Source organism: Hippopotamus amphibius, chromosome 5, assembly GCF_030028045.1.
Source record: "Hippopotamus amphibius kiboko isolate mHipAmp2 chromosome 5, mHipAmp2.hap2, whole genome shotgun sequence".
Taxonomy (NCBI): Eukaryota; Metazoa; Chordata; class Mammalia; order Artiodactyla; family Hippopotamidae; genus Hippopotamus; species Hippopotamus amphibius.
Window position 1 is genome coordinate 128,546,721 of NC_080190.1, and position 18,214 is coordinate 128,564,934.

An 18,214-nucleotide genomic window follows, 5' to 3' on the forward strand; every position below is an offset into this window, starting at 1 on the left:
GCACAAACAGGAATTCATTCATTTTCTTTCTCTCCCACACACATAAATACAAGTAATCAATAAATTAACCCATTTTTATGAAACATGAAAATTTCTAATGTATTGATAAAAGAGTTAAGAAAATAAATATTGAATTACAGAAAGTAAAGCAAGAAACTAATTTCTTGTACTTATTATACTGAGCTCTACAATACCCCTCAGTGAATTTATGAAAATATTCAGAAAGTTTCTATTAAATTCACAAAAATATTAAATGTTCTTGTTTTCAGTAATCCAGAAAAGGAAAGATCCTCTGGTATAGTATAGTTATGAATATTAAATTATATTCCCTAGCATTTATATTACATATGAAAAGTTAAAAATTATTTAGAGTCAATATTTTTTTTGGTGGCTTGCAGGATCTTAGTTGCCTGACCAGGGACTGGGCCCAGGCCCTCAGCAGAGAAAGTGCAGAGTCCTAACCACTGGACCATCAGGGAATTCCCTAGAGTCAACATTTTTGAATATTTATTAAGTCCAATGAAGTAAGCAAGTCATATTCCATCTACACAGGGTCATATTAATTTTACTATTCAGTAAGTCAACAAATGTTTGTAATGTATCTGCTCGATACCAAGCACTATTCTAGGTGTTTGCAATACAGTGATGAACAATAGAGGGAATAAGACAAATGCCTCTGAGTCAGGGTTTTGAAGTAAAATAATTGGATATACGTTAGTAGGTATCACTAAGTTTCCATGAAACATTTGGTTTCCATATTTTTGCTTCAGCTGAGCCCAATCAGTGTCCCTGGTCTACTGTAGGAAAGAGAAGAAAAGCAGTTGTGTACAGGCCAGTAACAAGGAAGAGAGAATTTCTTCAGCTGGCCCCTTATTCTACCCTGTGCAATGGCAAATATCATTCAAGTAACTCAATACACTACTACTATTGATTTTATTATTAACATTTTGGAGGGTTAGAGAGAAGAACTCTAGCTATGCTTGTTTATAAATGTGAGAAAGACAGACAATACGAACCTAGGGAAACATCAGGGCCAAACTCCATTTAGTGAAGCCTTTCACAAGTGACCGGCAAAGCTGAGATAGAACTCTTTCTGTTAAACTGACAAATCAAGTAAGATTCTTTATGCCTTTCAACATCAGCTCTCTAAAGAGCTCTCTCAATACAATTTTGTAGGGGTGTACAAAGTACATATCCTATGGACACTGGAACAGATTCCTTGGAGTCACTATGAATATTTATGACATCTTCATAGAAATCCCCCTGCCAAAATGTCATCAGGATCACCCATCAGGATCCTGCTCCTAGGAAGAACTGTTTTAATGCCTAGTTTCGTTTTTGCTTTCCCATTCACCAGTTACTGGGGTACCCCCAAAAGTCTACCACTTATCTTTAAAAGTAAAAATGCCAGGTATTTTTATTGAATTTGTGCAACATCAAACGTAAAATATATAAAACCAACCCATATATATATATATATATATATATATATATATGTTTTGTATCTTTCAGAGACAGATCAGACAAAATTTTGTGAAAGAATACTTAAGGAGTCTCAAGCCGATCGTATTTCTTAAGAAAACTCTCATTTACAATTCCCTTTGATGATTATACTAATAGTGAATTAAAGTAAGTGTAGTTTTCTCCCTCTTATGTATGTAATAAGGCAAATAGTTACCTGTTTGTTAACCCTAGGAACCTTCTAATGAGCCCCAGGAGAAACTATAATTCCCAAGTCCTTATAAGGAGTGAGCCTATTGCATGTGCAAATTTAAAACCAGATTTAAAGCTCATCTAACTGTTTTCAGCTACTATTGCAATGGAGGATAGTGCTGGAAGGAAGGAATGGTCAGTCCATGTACCCTGAGGGAAAATTACAATAGAGAGAGAGGAGCTGACAAACCTAGCACTCTAGCATGCTTTCCTCTTGGGTAAATATGCAGAACCTATCTACTTTCCATTTTAGAAGTCTGGAACAGGTAAGCAATTATTTAAATAGGTTCCATCATAATTGGCCTACTTAGTTGCTTTCCTCCTTTAACTGATCTGTAAATGTTGGAGATCATCCAGGTTTAATTTATGGACTTTATTTCTTCAATGTCTACTCTTTCTCTGTAGGTGATCTCATTTACCTCAGTGGCTTCTATATGCTAATAACTCCTAAATTTACATCTCTGTCCTACACTTCGACTCTAAGTTCTAGACCCATATAACCAATTGCCTACGAATATTAGGCTTCTTGATTATAACACGTCTAAAACAGAACTCATGAATTTCTTCCCAAACCTGTTATCCCCTCCATCTTCCTGGCTATACTGAATGGCTAGCGTCCACTGAATTACTAAAGCCAGAAACAAAAAAATATCATTAATAACCCCTTTTCAAATTCCCTGGTGGTCCAGGTGGTTAAGACTTGACACTTTCGCTGCTGTGGGCCTGGGTTCAATCCCTGGTTGGGGAACTAAGATCTCACAAGCCACTTGTGCAGCCAAAAAAAAAAAAAAAAAAAAAGAAGAAAACAGAAACCACCACCACCACCAACAAAAACCCTTTTGTTAATGCCCCCATATACAATTTATTAATGGGTCATTAATTCTATCACTTAAATCTACTTTGAATCTATTGTTGCTTGCCAAATCTCCTGGCCCACTCTTTCTCATCTGGGCACCTGTAATAGACTTGCACCTTTTCTCCAGACTTTACTTCTTAGCCCCTTCCAATCCATATTCCACATATCACCAGATTTACTTTTTGAAAAATGAGGATTCCAAATTTACAGGAAATTTGCAGGTATAGTGCAAAAGTAAAGCTCTTCCTGAACCCAGTTTTGGATATGATGATGCATTCATAGTCCATAAATTCTTCAGTGAATTATTCTCCTTCATTTCCTCTCCTGCCATCAAGATTGTTATTACCATCTAATACAAAGAACCAGTTCAAGTTTTCTGATTATCTTGATAATACTCTTTGTGACTAAGAGCTTCAATCCAGGATTACACATTGCATTTTAGTTGTCTTGTCTCTTTAGACTCATTTAACATGCAACAGTTTTTCAATCTTTTATTATCATAATCTTGATACTTTTGAGGATTACAAGTTAATTGTTTTGTACAAGATGCCTCAGTATGGATTTGTCTGATGTTTCCTCATAAAGAGGTTCAGATTATGCTTTTTCAGCATAAATATCACAGAAGTGATGCTTTTTTTCCCCCTCATTGCATCACGTCAGATTGTGTCAGTTCAGGTCTTCCAAGAAACAGATGCCAAATTGAATTAAACACAAAAGAAATTTTTTGGGAGAAATGCCTGTGAAGAATAAAGTGGAAGAAGCAGAAATTGGCAGAGAGAGAGTCTTTAGACCAATATTTGGGACAAACACCTGTGAAAGGCAAGAAGGTAGGAAGAGCTCAGATTCTAGTGCTGTTCTGAGAAAACCTCAAGACAGATGGGTGGGGTGTCCCCAATAAAATGTTTCCTATTAGAGGAATTCGACATTAGGCAGGAATGGACAGGCTTAAGTACCCCCACCATGCTCGGTGATTGGCTGGGAGCAGACTAGGAGAAGTGGACTTCAGCATTCATAGGGACAGTAGCTGGAAGTGTCATCCAGGCATTCTCTCCACAGTATGTTCTCTTGAAGGACATCTCAGCAGAGCATGTCCATGGTCACCATATAGGTGGTATACAGTTTTGATGATACCGTTTCCGGTGATATGCACTTGATTAAAGGTGGTACCAGCCAGATTTCTCTACCTTAAGTATGGTAGTTGCTGAATGGTGATTTTCTATTTCCACCATATCTTCTAGATTTATTAGTTGGCATTCTTCTATAAAGTAGAGCTTTCTCTTTTCCCATTTCTTTACTAATTTTTTTTTCAGTATTGACTCATATACTCCTATTTCATTAATGGGCTATGACTTGTTTTTATCATTATTTATGTTGGTGCTCAAATTGTTCCAGATTTGGCCAGCAGGAGTCCTTTCAGACTGGCTCTTGTTTTTTTGTTTTCTTTTGTTTTGTTTTGTGTTTTTCTGAGTAGTCCTATCATTCTTTGAGTACTCCCTTCTCTTCAGCACAAAAAGCCAACTCCAGGACCACTCTGTCCTGCTCTGTTCACTACAAGGGTGAGCCCAAAGGAGGGAGAAAGGGGGGTGGGAACAAGGCTGGGTCATGGTCAGGCTGGGTGAGAAAGTGTCTGAGAAGGGAGAAAGTAGCTGCCTTTGCTGGTGAAAAAAAAAAAAGAGCTAGGATTAGCCATTTGTCCCAGCTAGGATTAACCATTTGTGCAAGAAGAACTGGTTCCTTTTAGTAGAGAATGGTATTTTGAAACCAAGATCTGGGTACTAGGTGTTCTCATTATTATTGGAGTGCCATTGCTCCCAGACCCTCTCAGTGAATAGGGTTAGAAAAAAAATCTATATGCATATACAACATATGTGTACACACACATATATTAACATATACCTGTATTTCTATATCTCTATTTCTGTTTAGAAAATCAAGAGACTGAAATTCTAATCCAATGCCAAAAGTTTCATTCCAGCTTTCCTGCTTTCCATATTTGTAACTCCTTCCTATCCCTGAGGAACATGACTTCCATTATACTCAGTGTGTTTGTTTATTTATTCCCCATGTATAAAACCAACCTTATGACCTCATTATGTCACCACCAGACTTTGTGCTCCTTCCTTGTGCTTTCCTTTGGGGCACTGTTGCACTCCATCTCAAAATATTTTATAAACACCAAGTCTTTGAAACAAGTTATTATCATCATTGGAATAAATAGTCCAATCCATATTACCAAAATTGAATTTAGTAGAATAGTATATAAACTTAAGGAAGAAATACAAAATACAAGGGGAAAATAATAGAGAAAGAAAATGACAGATAAGCTGAAAACATTGAAGATACTTATTTATTTAATCTTTTAACAGTTAATTATATAGTACTTACCATGTGGCAGTTGCTGTTTTAAGAGCAGGATATGCATCAGTGAAAAGAAAAGATATAGACACAAATTTTTGAATAATAGACATGCTAAGTAAAGAATTCACACACACACAAAAAAAACCAGAATCACTAACAAGGGGTACAACTGCAAACTGAAGATGCCTTTCAATATATTAAGAAATATGATTTGAGTTGAAAGAGCTCATCCTGTCAGGGAGGAAGCAAAGAAGAAAATCAACAAACAGAAATCAAGATCAAACATGTCCTGGGAAATTTTTAAATGTCAAGGATGAATCACTGACTTTAACTATAAAGTTATACAACTTTTAGAAAGAAAACACAGAAGAAATGATTGATACATCCAACATCCTGGATGTATCTCCAGAGAATTATACTGAGTGAAAAAGCCAGTCCCTAAAGTTTACATACTGTATGAGTCCATTTTCATAACATTCTTAAAATGACAAAATTATAGAAATTAAGAACAGATTATTGGTTACCAGGGATAAAGGAGTAGGTGGGAGGAGGGAAATGAGTATGGCTATAAAAGGACAACATGCAGGGATCCTTTCTTGTGGTGATGGAAATGTTCAGTTTCCTGACTATATCAATGTCAAAATCCTGGTTGTGATATTGTGCTTCAGTTTTGCAAGATGTTACCATTGGGGCAAACTGGTAAAGAGTACACGAGATCTCTCTCTCTTATTTCTTATAACTGCATGTGAATTGAATTTATAATAATCTCAAAAGAAAAAGTTGAATTAAAAACTAAAAGCATTGAGTTGGGGGTTGGGGGGATGAATTGGGAGATTGGGATTGCTATATATACATTACTAATAAGAAAAAATCAAATTGTATGCTTTAAATACATGCAGTTTATTGTACATCAATTGCATCTTAATAAAAGTTCTTAAAGAAAAAAATTTTAAAAATAAAATAAAATTCAAACTTCAAGAAAGATAAAAAAATAAAGTATTGGGTTGGGGTGTGATGAATTGGGAGATTGGGACTGCCATATATACATTAGTAATAAGAAAAAAAATCAAATTGTACAGTTTTAATATATGCAGTTTATTGTATGTCAATTATATCTCAATAAAAGTTCTTAAAAAAACAACAAAAAACCCCCAGAACTAAAATTATACAGCCAAAGATTATTCTATTTAATTTAGCTCTTGTGTGTGTATAAAAGTATATAAAAACAACTTTGGGCCTGTAATATTTATTACCCAAGTATATGATTCCTGTAAAGAGCTCCAGAAAACTCAAGAGAAACTGTGGACAGGGATACACAGGTCCCAACAGAGGCAGTTCAGTTTTTAAAATAAATATTATGTAGATTAGAGATGAGTAAAAAACTTTACTACTGTCAGAACAAAAGTAATTATGAATACTCTAGAAAGACAAATGATGTGATATTACTACTTATTATGAGTACTGAAATATTAGTTAAAATAAAACCAATGACAAAAAGACTTCACCATTTAACTATTGATGACAAATGAGGGAACAGAAAACATCACTCTAAATAGCAAAAAATTGGGCTTCCCTGGTGGTGCAGTGGTCAAGAATCCACTGCCAATGCAGGGGACACGGGTTCGAGCTCTGGTCTGGGAGGATCCCACATGGCTTGGAGCAACTAAGCCTGTGCACCACAACTGCTGAGCCTGTGCTCTAGAACCTGTGAGCCACAACTACTGAGCCCACATGCTACAACTACTGAAGCCCGTGCGCCTAGAGCCTGTGCTCTGCAACAAGAGAAACCACCACAATGAGAAGCCAGCACACTGCAAAAAAGAGTAGCCCCTGCTCTCCACAACTAGAGAAAGCCTGCATGCCGCAATGAAGACCCAACACAGCCAATAAATAAATGAATAAATAAATAAATTTATTTCAAAAAAAGAGCAAAAAATTATTTTTCTCTCCTTAAACAAAAACAAAAATATAGGATGCCTGATTAGTTATAAATTGATAATTGCAGTATCATGAATGTTTGTGAATCACTTTAACTCATTTATAAAGTGTTAAAAGTATGGTATTTACTTTCAAACTTTATTAAAATATTAACATAAATAGAATGCACATCATACAAGTAACACCATAATGGAAAAAGGAAAAGGGAGAAGTATAAATTTTTAAATTGCAAAGTAAAATGATAACAAAACATGCAAATGGCACAAATTAATTGATCAAAATAAGTAGAATCTCAGATAAAAATAAAAATAATATGAAATAGTATATTCTTTAAAACAGATACCAAAGTAGAAAAAATTTTTAATGCAGCCTAGAAATTTAGAAAAGAATGATTTTACAATTTGACTTCCAAATAAAACCACAGAAGTCCTTTTTGTTTTGAACTTCAAAATGAGACAGTTTGATTCTAAAGGTTACCTTGTTTCCAAAATATATTGTGTGGAGAAAAAAAATTAAGGATATTAATAGTGTATATAGTATGTCTCCATTTTTGTCAGTGAGATAAAAGCATACAAACATATTTAGATACATATTTACATATAAAGAGAAAGAACTCCAAAAGACTTTGCACTAAACTGTTAGCTGTGAATTATATATATCTGTTAAAAGGTTATCATTAAAATAATTAAAAATACTAAATAGACCTAAGAAAAATCATAAAACACTAAATAAAATGAAATTTAAAAACATAATGAACATACATTTCTGCATTAAACAGTATATATAGAATAATAGTTGAAAAAATTAAGCATTTTCGGGAGGTGGAATTGAGGCTTGAATTATTTTTAAAAATTTAAAATTTATCCCTGTTCATTAATTCTGGGGGTAGCACCTTGTAATTCAATTTTTTCCATTTTAAATCTTTAATTCACCTTAAGTTTTTCAAAAGATAGCTTGTTTTCACAATGTAATTTATTGATATCACCTTCCTTACATAATATATTCTTGTGCATACATGGGTCTGATTCTATACTTTCTCTTCTGTTCCATTAATCTAATTATTTCTTCTGATTTCAATGACTTTACATATGAAATTTTTGCACAGAAAGTCCTCCTTTGTTACTTTTTTTTTAACTTTCCTGGACATTTTCACACACATTATTGTGGATGATCTGTGCATCGGTTTATTAAATTCAAAATCAAGAATAATGCTTTGGAATAATTATTGTAAGGAGACTAACTTGACAGGATAATTTGAGAGAATTCAATGTGTGATTTAACAATGGGATGACCTGCCTTTTTCATGTTACAAGAATAATACATTCACTCATTCCCTGCTAACAAAACAGTAAAAATTTAAATATATTATAATCCCTGTAAGAAAAATAGAACATTGTTTCTTTTTTTATTTTGAAGGAGGCTATGAAAGAGTAAGTCATAATGAGAAAGGTGTTTCTGATTTGATTATAAAATTTAAAAATGCTTTATTGATTTTGACTTTGAGTTAAATCAACATGAACAGTTTTCAGCTCATCTGTCAGGAGTATCAAGGCAAGAAACTCAGTGTGCTTATGTGATACTAAATGGTAGTAAAACCTGCATTTAAATAGGATAATTCTTAATTGATGAGCTAAGATTAACTCTGATACCCAACAGAGACGTGATTTTAAATTATTTGGTCTCTTATACCTCAGTGAGACTGTTAGGGCCTCCCTTTTGCCTGTGGAGCCTCTATACAGTGTGCCTTGCAGAAATGGTAGTTAAATCTGTCACTAAAAAAATGGGGAGCAGTGAGGGAATTCACATTTCTTAAGCATCTGTTATGGGATAAGTGCCTTGCATTTAACTTTTTTGGGAGGGGATACAGTACAAAAGTTGACTCAGAAGCCAACAAATGTTCAACTTTCCTCCCTTCAGAGTTAACTCATTTAAATACAGAATTCAGAACTTTAGGTTAACTGATTTGTCAAAGCAGTTTCTATAAAATTTCAACTTTTCTGTAGTATTACAACTAAAATTGTTCCTTTTGATCAGTTTGAATAAATCCTATTTTAGTTCTAATTTTGTCTATCAAGTCAATAAGTACAAAATGTCCATAAGCTAAGTTTGAAAAGTTCAGTTGATAATATCTGCTTCTGAGTGTTTAGTGCACATATTTAACCCTGAAAGTGTTTTATAACCATATGTACCTCTAGCACTTTCATTATCATTTCTTAAGCTTGAGACTAATGCTGGAGCAGAAATGATCTTATAACTGACCTGATACCCATCCAGGAGATATGATAATGCTTGCAACTGCTACCTAGGAATAATTTTCCTTTTCGTTTCAATTACTTTTTATAAATTTCTCTGTATTTTGAGAAAAGGTTTTGCTTCTTTTGCTTCATGGGAATTATATCTTTTTTTACCTATAACAAACTTTTTTCTCAGTGACAATGTCTAACCTATGTGCCCTAAAATTCATTTTTCTTACATATTTTTCCATTTGCCTCAAATTATTTTGATAACTATTTGTTATTATTATATGTGCAGTTTTCTAGGACTTGATATTTTCAAAATGAATCTAAAATTCAGCCTCAAATTATATCAAGTTTAAATGGATATGTAATAAAACTTTCACTTAATCAGGGCGATGGTGCCTGGGCCTTGTGGTGCTCTGAAGCCTCCCATATCACTAAGGCAACACAGGCTGGATGCTTTTGTGTCACTGCTTAAGTAGGCTTCCCATCTGCTAAATAGAAGGCACAGAATGGGGGAATAAGATGCTCTGTTGCTAACCATCTCTGATCCTGTGTCCTCCTCTTTCAACATGAGAAGGTAGAACAGGATAAATCTTCATTCCTTTCAGATTTAAAATATGTTTTTCCAAAATTGAACAAACTAATTTAAAAGTAAATTTCCCTGGAGTATGAATGTTGAGAGTAGAAGAGAATGCAGTGTTTCCTCTAAGCCCTGCAGTTCTCTTAGGATGTGCATCATCCTGTAAACATGTTGAAATTTTTATTTCAGAGATGAAAGAAAAGGAAAATTAAAGAATCATCCTAAGATTAATTAGAATTGGAATTATATTTAACTGCAGATACAAATTAGATACTCTAGAGAGCCATGATTCTGCTCAGGAAGTAGATGAAAAATAAAATGAAATTGAGACTGAAATGGTCCTTAGGTGCAGAATCACAGCCTCCACACTGTATACCTGTATGGATATTTTTTGACTTGCACAAAATTATATAGCAAATTGGTGACAGTCAGAAATAAAATGCATTATGTCTCTTAACCCCCCAGGTCAATGATCTATTTACTTCTCTACTATCAGTATCTTCTGATATAAGCTAATGGTATCATATCAATAAATTATAACATATAATCAATAAGCTATATAAATTATAGATGGTTCATTTTCCTCAGTATTTAAACAGGCTTCAGTCACTCCCATCTTAAGAGAAAAATCTTTCCTCAGTGGTTTCAACCTTCAATGGGTATAAGAAATGTCTGGAGTTCTTAAAAAAAAAAAAAAGTCAATGCCTAGGCCCTATCTGCAGAGATTATGAAAATCGATGAGTAAGGGCAAAGCATGAATATTTTTTGAAAGATGTCCAGGTGACTTCAAGGTGAGAGAACCACAGTCCTACCTCCTCCTTTATCTTTCCCCACTCCCCAGCTACTGCTTTCTCCTCTTTAATTCATAGCCTTTTAAAAGATTTAAATGAAATAATTAATGTAAAAACTATACACGTGGTGCAAATTTTAGATAGGTAAAGGGTAAAGAATTGCAGATCTTTTTAAAAAACAGGTCCTTTTCTAATTGATTTCAATGTTAATTGTAATTTTCCATGCTCCCATTGCCACGTTTATTGAGAGTGGTCTATGCAGTCTTCATTCACACCTTAACACACTCACCCATGGCTTGCACATGCCCTACTTGCTTGTAATTACTGCCACCAAGCTACCAATGACTGCTTAATTGTCAAACTCTTTGAATACTTTCAAGTTTTTAACTTACTGGCCTTTCTGTAGTATTTAACAATCTCCTATTTCTCAAAACTTCCTCCTTCCATTGCATACGACACTTCCTTCCCTAGTTGCTCTTCTCTCTGGCTGCTCTTTATCAGTCTCTTTCTCATGCCTGGTCCTATTAACCAGGTACCAGGTCACTATCCTACTCACCTGGTACCAAATCCACACCAAAGCTTCAAATACCATCTGTGTGTGTTGATAATTTCCAAATCTCTTTTCCAAGCCTATATCTTTTGACCCATATATCCACTTAAGCATTCTCTTGATCTCCATGCCTCATAGACATTTCAAATTCAATATAATCTCCCCCACTTCCAATCTGCTCATATATATGTCACCACCCACAAAACTTGAAGAGACATCACAGCTTCTCCTCTCTTTTTTGGCACCCTCATCCTGTACTCACCAATTTATTTTCTATAACTCTCAAATATAACCCTTTCTCTTTTTAATTTTTAAAAATTTTTTATTGTTATGTCTTATTTGTGGCCTTCATCATTTCTTCCCTGGTCAGTCTTCAGAGTGGTAGTCTTCAATTCCTCCAATATTCTGAGTGTCATATAAGATGCAGACTCAATTGCTACTTTGATATCTCCTCATCCAAAAACATAAAACCCTAATTTTTAAATATTCTTTATAAATCTATTCATATTATATATATGTGTGTATATAACACACACATTTTATATGTAATTCTCTTTAATTCAATATCCCCCAAATGCCCTCTATATTCTAGCTGTACTTAACTATTTGCCATGCTCTTGTGCTTTTGTGTGTTTTTTTTTTAAGCTCTTTATTGGAATATAATTGTTTTACACTGCTGTACCAGTTTTTGAGGTACACCAAAGTGAATCAGCTGTATTTATACATATATCCCCATATCCCCTCCCTCCTGAGACTCCTTCCCACCCTCCCTATCCCAGCCCTCTAAGTCGTCACCCACCATCGAGTTGATCTCCCTGCGTTATACAGCAGCTTCCCACTGGTTATCTATTTTACATTTGGTAGTGTATATATGTTAATGCTACTCTCTCACTTCATACCAGCTTCCCCTTCTCCCCCCACCCCGTGTCCTCAAGTCCATCCTCTACATCTGCATATTTATTCTTGCTCTGTCACTGGGTTCATCTGTACCATTTTTTAAAATTCCATATATGTGAGTTAGCATACGGTATTTGTTTTTCTCTTTCTGGCTTACTTCACTCTGTATGACAGACTCTAGGTCTATCCACCTCATTACATATAGCTCCATTTCATTCCTTTTTATGGCTGAGTAATATTCCATTTTATATGTGTGCCACATCTTCTTTATCCATTCATCTGTTGATGGGCATTTAGGTTGCTTCCATGTCCTGGCTATTGTAAATAGTGTTACAATGAACATTGTGGTACATGTATCTTTTTGGATTATGTTTTCTCAGGTTTTCCCAACGGTGGGATTGCTGGATCATATGGTAATTCAAATTGCAGTTTTTTGAGGAACCTCCATACTGTTTTCCATAGTGGCTGTACCAATTTACATTCCCACCAACAGTGCAGGAAGGTTCCGTTTCTCTGCACCCTCTCCAGCATTTATTGTTTCTAGATTTTTTGATGATGGCCATTCTGACCAGTGTGGGGTGATACCTCCTTGTGGCTTTGACTTGCATTTCTCTAACGATTAGTGATGTTAAGCATCTTTTCATATGTTCGTTAGCCATCTGTATGTCTTCTTTGTAGAAATGTCTATTTAGGTCTTCCACTCATTCTTGGATTGGGTTATTTGCTTTTCCGATATTGAGCTGCATAAGCAGCTTGTATATTTTGGAGATTAATCCTTTGTCAGTTGTTTTGTTGGCAAATATTTATACCACTCTGAGGCCTGTCTTTTTGTCTTGTTCTTTTGCTGTTTCTTTTGCTATGCAAAAGCTTTTACCAAGAACATGGTATGTCCCTCCATCTGTTTGTATCATCTTTGATTTTTTTCATCAGTGTCTTATAATTTTCTGTGTACAGGTCTTTTGCCTCCTTAGGCAGGTTTATTCCTAAGTATTTTATTCTTTTTGTTGCAGTGGTGAACGGGAGTGTTTCCTTAATTTCTCTTTTTGCTCTTTCGTTGTTAATGTATAGGAATGCAAGAGATTTCTGTGCATTAATTTTGTATCCTGCTACTCTACTAGTGTTAGCAGTTTTCTGGTAGAATCTTTAGGGTTTTCTACGTACAATATCATGTCATCTGCAAAGAGTGACAATTTTACTTCTTCTTTTCCAATTTGGATTCTTTTTATTTTTCTTCTCTGATTGCTGTGGCTAAAACTTCCAAAACTATGTTGAATAATAGTGGTGAAAGTTGTCACCCTTGTCTTGTTCCTGTTCTTAAAGGGAATGCTTTCAGTTTTTCTCCATTTAGAATGATGTTGGCTGTTGGTTTGTCATATATGGCTTTTATTATGTTGAGGTAATTTCCTTCTATGCCCACTTTTTGGAGAGTTTTTATCATAAATGGATGTTGACTTTTGTCAAAAGCTTTTTCTGCATCTGTTGAGATTATCATATGGTTTTTATCCATCAATTGATTGATTTGCATATATTGAAGAATCCTTGCATTCCAGGGATAAACCCTACTTGATCATGGTGTATGATCTTTTTAATGTGCTATTGGACTCTGTTTCCTAGTATTTTGTTCTGGATTTTTGCATCTATGTTCATCAGTGATATTGGTCTGTAATTTTCTTTTTTTGTGACATCTTTGTCTGCTTTTGGTATCAGGGTGATGGTGGCCTTGTAGAATGAGTTTGGGAGTGTTCCTCCTTCTGCTATATTTTGCAAGAGTTTGAAAAGGATAGATATTATCTCTTCTCTAAATGTTTGATAGAATTTGCCTGTGAATCTATCTGGCCCTGGGCTTTTGTTTGTTGGGAGATTTTTAATTACAGTCTCAATTTCAGTGCTTGCTTTTGTCTTTAGAATGCTCTTCTCTTCCCTTGGACAATCTGCACTTATCCTTCCAAACTCAATTCAGTTATCACTAACTGTGGAACACTTTCCTACCTTTGTTCATCCCCTCCACCCTCTAGTCCCCTTTGTCCCTGCTGCAACTCCTGATTCTAATTTAACCTTCTGACTCTATAGTATAAACCTTTATCATGGATCTGATCACATTTTATTGCAATTGTTCCTTTACTCTTCTACCTTTCCCACTAAATGAGAGTTCCTTTAGTATAATTCCTATCTCTCTAACTCCAAATTCTAGTAGAGTGTCTGATATCTAGCTAATTTTCTTTAAAGATTTTCTGAAAAAAATGACTGAACGAAAATTCAGAAAATTCAAATCTTGATAAAGGGTAATATTGGCATCACAAATCACAATAATGCAATAAACTTAAAGTCAACTGTTTATGAAGGAAACAAGTTAGATTCATAAGATATCAATTCAAATAAGTCTAAGGTATATGTTGGCTTAAAAAATTAAAAGAGCTGCTTGGTAGAGAAAGGTATCCACTGGGGAAAAACTTACTATACTGAAAACTCCTTCATTTTCCAAAAAACAAACAAATAAACAAAACCAACCATCAAATAGCATAAAGTAGGGTAAATTACAGGTTTCTTTCGTGAAATTTGTTTTCTTATTAGCATTTAGAAAGTGGCTAGCCTCACAGACATGAATAGAGTCTATGAGGTGTAAAGGAAGAGTACAGACATAAATATACTGATGCACCAATTCTAACTATGTACATAATAAGGAAAGGGACAAAATTCCTATCTGCACAACTTTCACCTTTTACCTAAAAAGACTAAAAAACATTGTTATTTTTCTTAGTCTTTTTTGGTCAGAGATCCCTTTGCGAACCATGTACTTTACAGCCCCTACCTGCAAAAAACAATAAGCTAAATAAATCTTTAGAACACTTTCCCAATCTCTACCTAAATTCAAAGATCTAAGTACTCCTTTTTCTAATTACTCAATTTCTGCTATAATTTTTCACTGATATTTAACCCTGTACGTACTCTAGTTATTTTGTGTATATATTGTCTCCAACTTCATTGTGTTCTGTAAACTTAGGAGCCAGGTAAGAATTTTAATACTCTCCCCTACTCTGGCCCATAAATGACCAACTCAATGTAGTCTGCCAAATATACACTCAAATACTCAAAGTACTTCTCAACTCCTAAAAAGTTGGTTTTAGGTAATAATACCTAATACTTATTGTGTACTTTCTACCTACCAGGTATTACTCTCAGCACTTAACCCAACTGAATCTCTTTAATTCTCACAATTACCCCACGAGGTAGGGTATCATCCAGGTAAGGAAACTAAAGCACAGAGAGAAGTTAAACGTCTTAATGCTTCAAGGTCATGTAGCCAAGAAATAGTGGTGTTGGGATTTGACTACTGGCAGTTGTCCTTAAGAGAGTGCACTCTTCAATATTGCACTATATGACCTCAAGTACTTGAACAGAATGGCTACCAATTGGGATGCTTTAATAAAATGATGATTTCTACCTTGCCAAAGAAAGGAATATAGGTTCATTTTACCTACTTAAAAAAATTTAGTACAATTCCCACCCCCTTTCTTTTGTCTTCATTACCTTTATTCTTTCTCCTCTTCATTCCTTCTCTATTAGTCCCCCACCCCAGCTCTCCACCACGACCAAAGTAACCCATTTTAAACTAGCAGGTTTCTTTCCACGTTTTTCTCTCTACTCATTGAATCCAGTATGGAGGATGTACACAGATTCATGTGTAGAAAGTCACATATAGAAACTCATGCACAGAAAAGTGAGATAGGACATTTTCTCAAAAATGCAATATTTTTACTTAGTTTTCTGCATCTCATTTCTTTCACAAAACAATACTTACTGGAAATCCCTCTAATTTACTGGCATAAATCCAGTTCTCCTTTTCTAAGAAAGTGGCTATTCGATCTCCCATGGTGTGGATTGAACATTATTCATTCAGTCACTCCCCTATGACTGTGTTCAGTCTGTCTCCACTTGTTTGGCACTAAGAACAATGCTGCAATTAATATGGGACATCAGAAATGCCAGGTGTGGAATGTGAAATAGGCTTGCTGTGAATTCCTTTGAGGAAATTTGCAGGAAGCTTCTCTGTATATGGTCTTCCTGAATTCTCTCATCTTCAGGCAGCAAGGAACATTCAGGTCACTCAGCTCGTTCCCAGCCTTTAGAAGTCAGGGAGAACTGACATATTTTGGCGAGACTGCTATCACACTTGCATTCAGAAATCCACAGATTTCAAAGCTAAAGTCTCTCCAAGATCTGCAGCTCTCCAGGCTTTCTTACCAGCACTTGCCAGCTTGTGCAGGAGAAACCCCCTGCTCTGGTTTTCTCTACCAAGATCCCTGCAAACTCATAACAGAGTTCATCCTAGAGCCAAGTGGAGGGAAGGAAAGACACTCTCAAATTCAGTGTTACCAGAATCTGTTCCAAGTCCATCTAATAATTTAATGCACTGCTATGAAACCTACCTAGAATGCTGACTTCAAGCAAAGCTGTCCTATTATATACTTAAAGTACAAATATGATGACATAAAACCAATTAGTTAACTTAAAATCAGAATAATGAACTGAAAAACTTTAGTGGAAAAACTACTCAGTTCTCTATCCTCCCAGCTGTGGTCAACTTGAGTGCAGGATTGTAAGAAATAATGAGTATGAAACAGGCCATGTGTCAAAACATTTCTACTGAAAATGTCTTTACAACTTACAAAGACAGAATCAAATAATTCACTCTTGGTTTCTACTACTTTATGATGGTTATAAGTTTTATGCATCCTAGGATAAACATACTTACTTACATTAAACCATATCACTTTAGTTATATACCTACTTTAAGAATTTCATAATTTTCAAATTACTCTTTTTTGGGTTCAATATATATTCTACTCACTCTTTTCTATTCAGCTTTGTGCATATTTTGTGATTTTTAAGCCTTTCAACCTGGTTACCCTACAGAATATTAGTCACTTTTAAGACATTAATATCAATTAGTAATTACTTAATTCAGATAATCAATTCTGCTGAAACATGACAGAATGTTTAAATATAAATTTACCTCATACATATACCCTGTTTTAACACTATCACACATATAATGTTTTCTCTAAAGATGTTCAATATTTAACTCATAATACAGTATAGTATTAAAATACATTTTCCCCACACTCTGAGTGCTGACAGGCACCCTCAACCAAGGAAGGTAAGCACGGCAGAAAGTACTGTACAATCTTGGGTAATGAACACACTGACAATAAGAGTGCTCCACTGCACCACCCCAGCTGAAGGCAGTCTGCAACACGTGGTGTCCCGTCTTTGGCCTATTTTGTGTTCTAGCAAGCAATTTTGACCTCAAATGTCTAGGAAAAGTATACATGCAACAGTATGGGATCTGCTCAAAAAAACAAGGACAAATATCTTTCTAAGTACTAAGATGAAAGTTTTATGGCAGCGGGAATGGGCCCTCAAGGAAACAGTCATAGAAACAGGGTACATATCATTAGGAAATTAGATTTACCAAAGTCTTTTAACATTATGAAAGGCATCATAAACATTACTGCAGCCCGAGACAAATGACTAACAACTATCTGACTGGCAGGTAGTATTTCATCCTTGGGGATATTAGAAAAAAACACACTGAAGATCGAGTGTCAGTGTAAGACATCAGAATCATTTCTTTACAGGGCTTCTGCTATAACCATAACCACCCCCACCAAGGGTCAATCACCATCACTCCCATTTTTAGGAGCATGTCTTCCTTTGCTCTGAATTGCTCCCTCCCCTGGCACATGTCTCTATATCCATTAAATTATAGAGGGGAAGAAAGAGAAAAGAGAAGGAAAATAAAACATAACCTTTTATTTTCTCAGGCACACAAGTGATCTGGGACACCAATTATCAAGAGATTTTACTGATTTACCTTTAGAAATATCTATTTTAAATCTTCAGCTACCTTAGAAAACAGTTTGCAGCAATCACTTTGCAATTCAGAAGTACCAAGTTATTATTTAGTTGTTGAATTATTTAACAGTTTACGTTCAACATATACGAGGCTATTGGAACTCCTCAGCTTTAAATACCATGTGGAACAAGTGATTCCACTCTCTTCTTTTAAGCTTTTCATGTTAAATACATGACCTTTAAAAAAAATTATATCCTAAACAGTTTATTATAACAGAAATTATCAATGTCCAATTTAAAAACCAGATACTGTTATTCTGACTACCATTCTGATACACTGAATGTCTGTGTCTGAAACAAAATTCCATCACTGAAGTCATCAACCTAGGTCAGTATCACTGTTCCTGAGGTCCTCATTAAACCTCTCTTATTCTC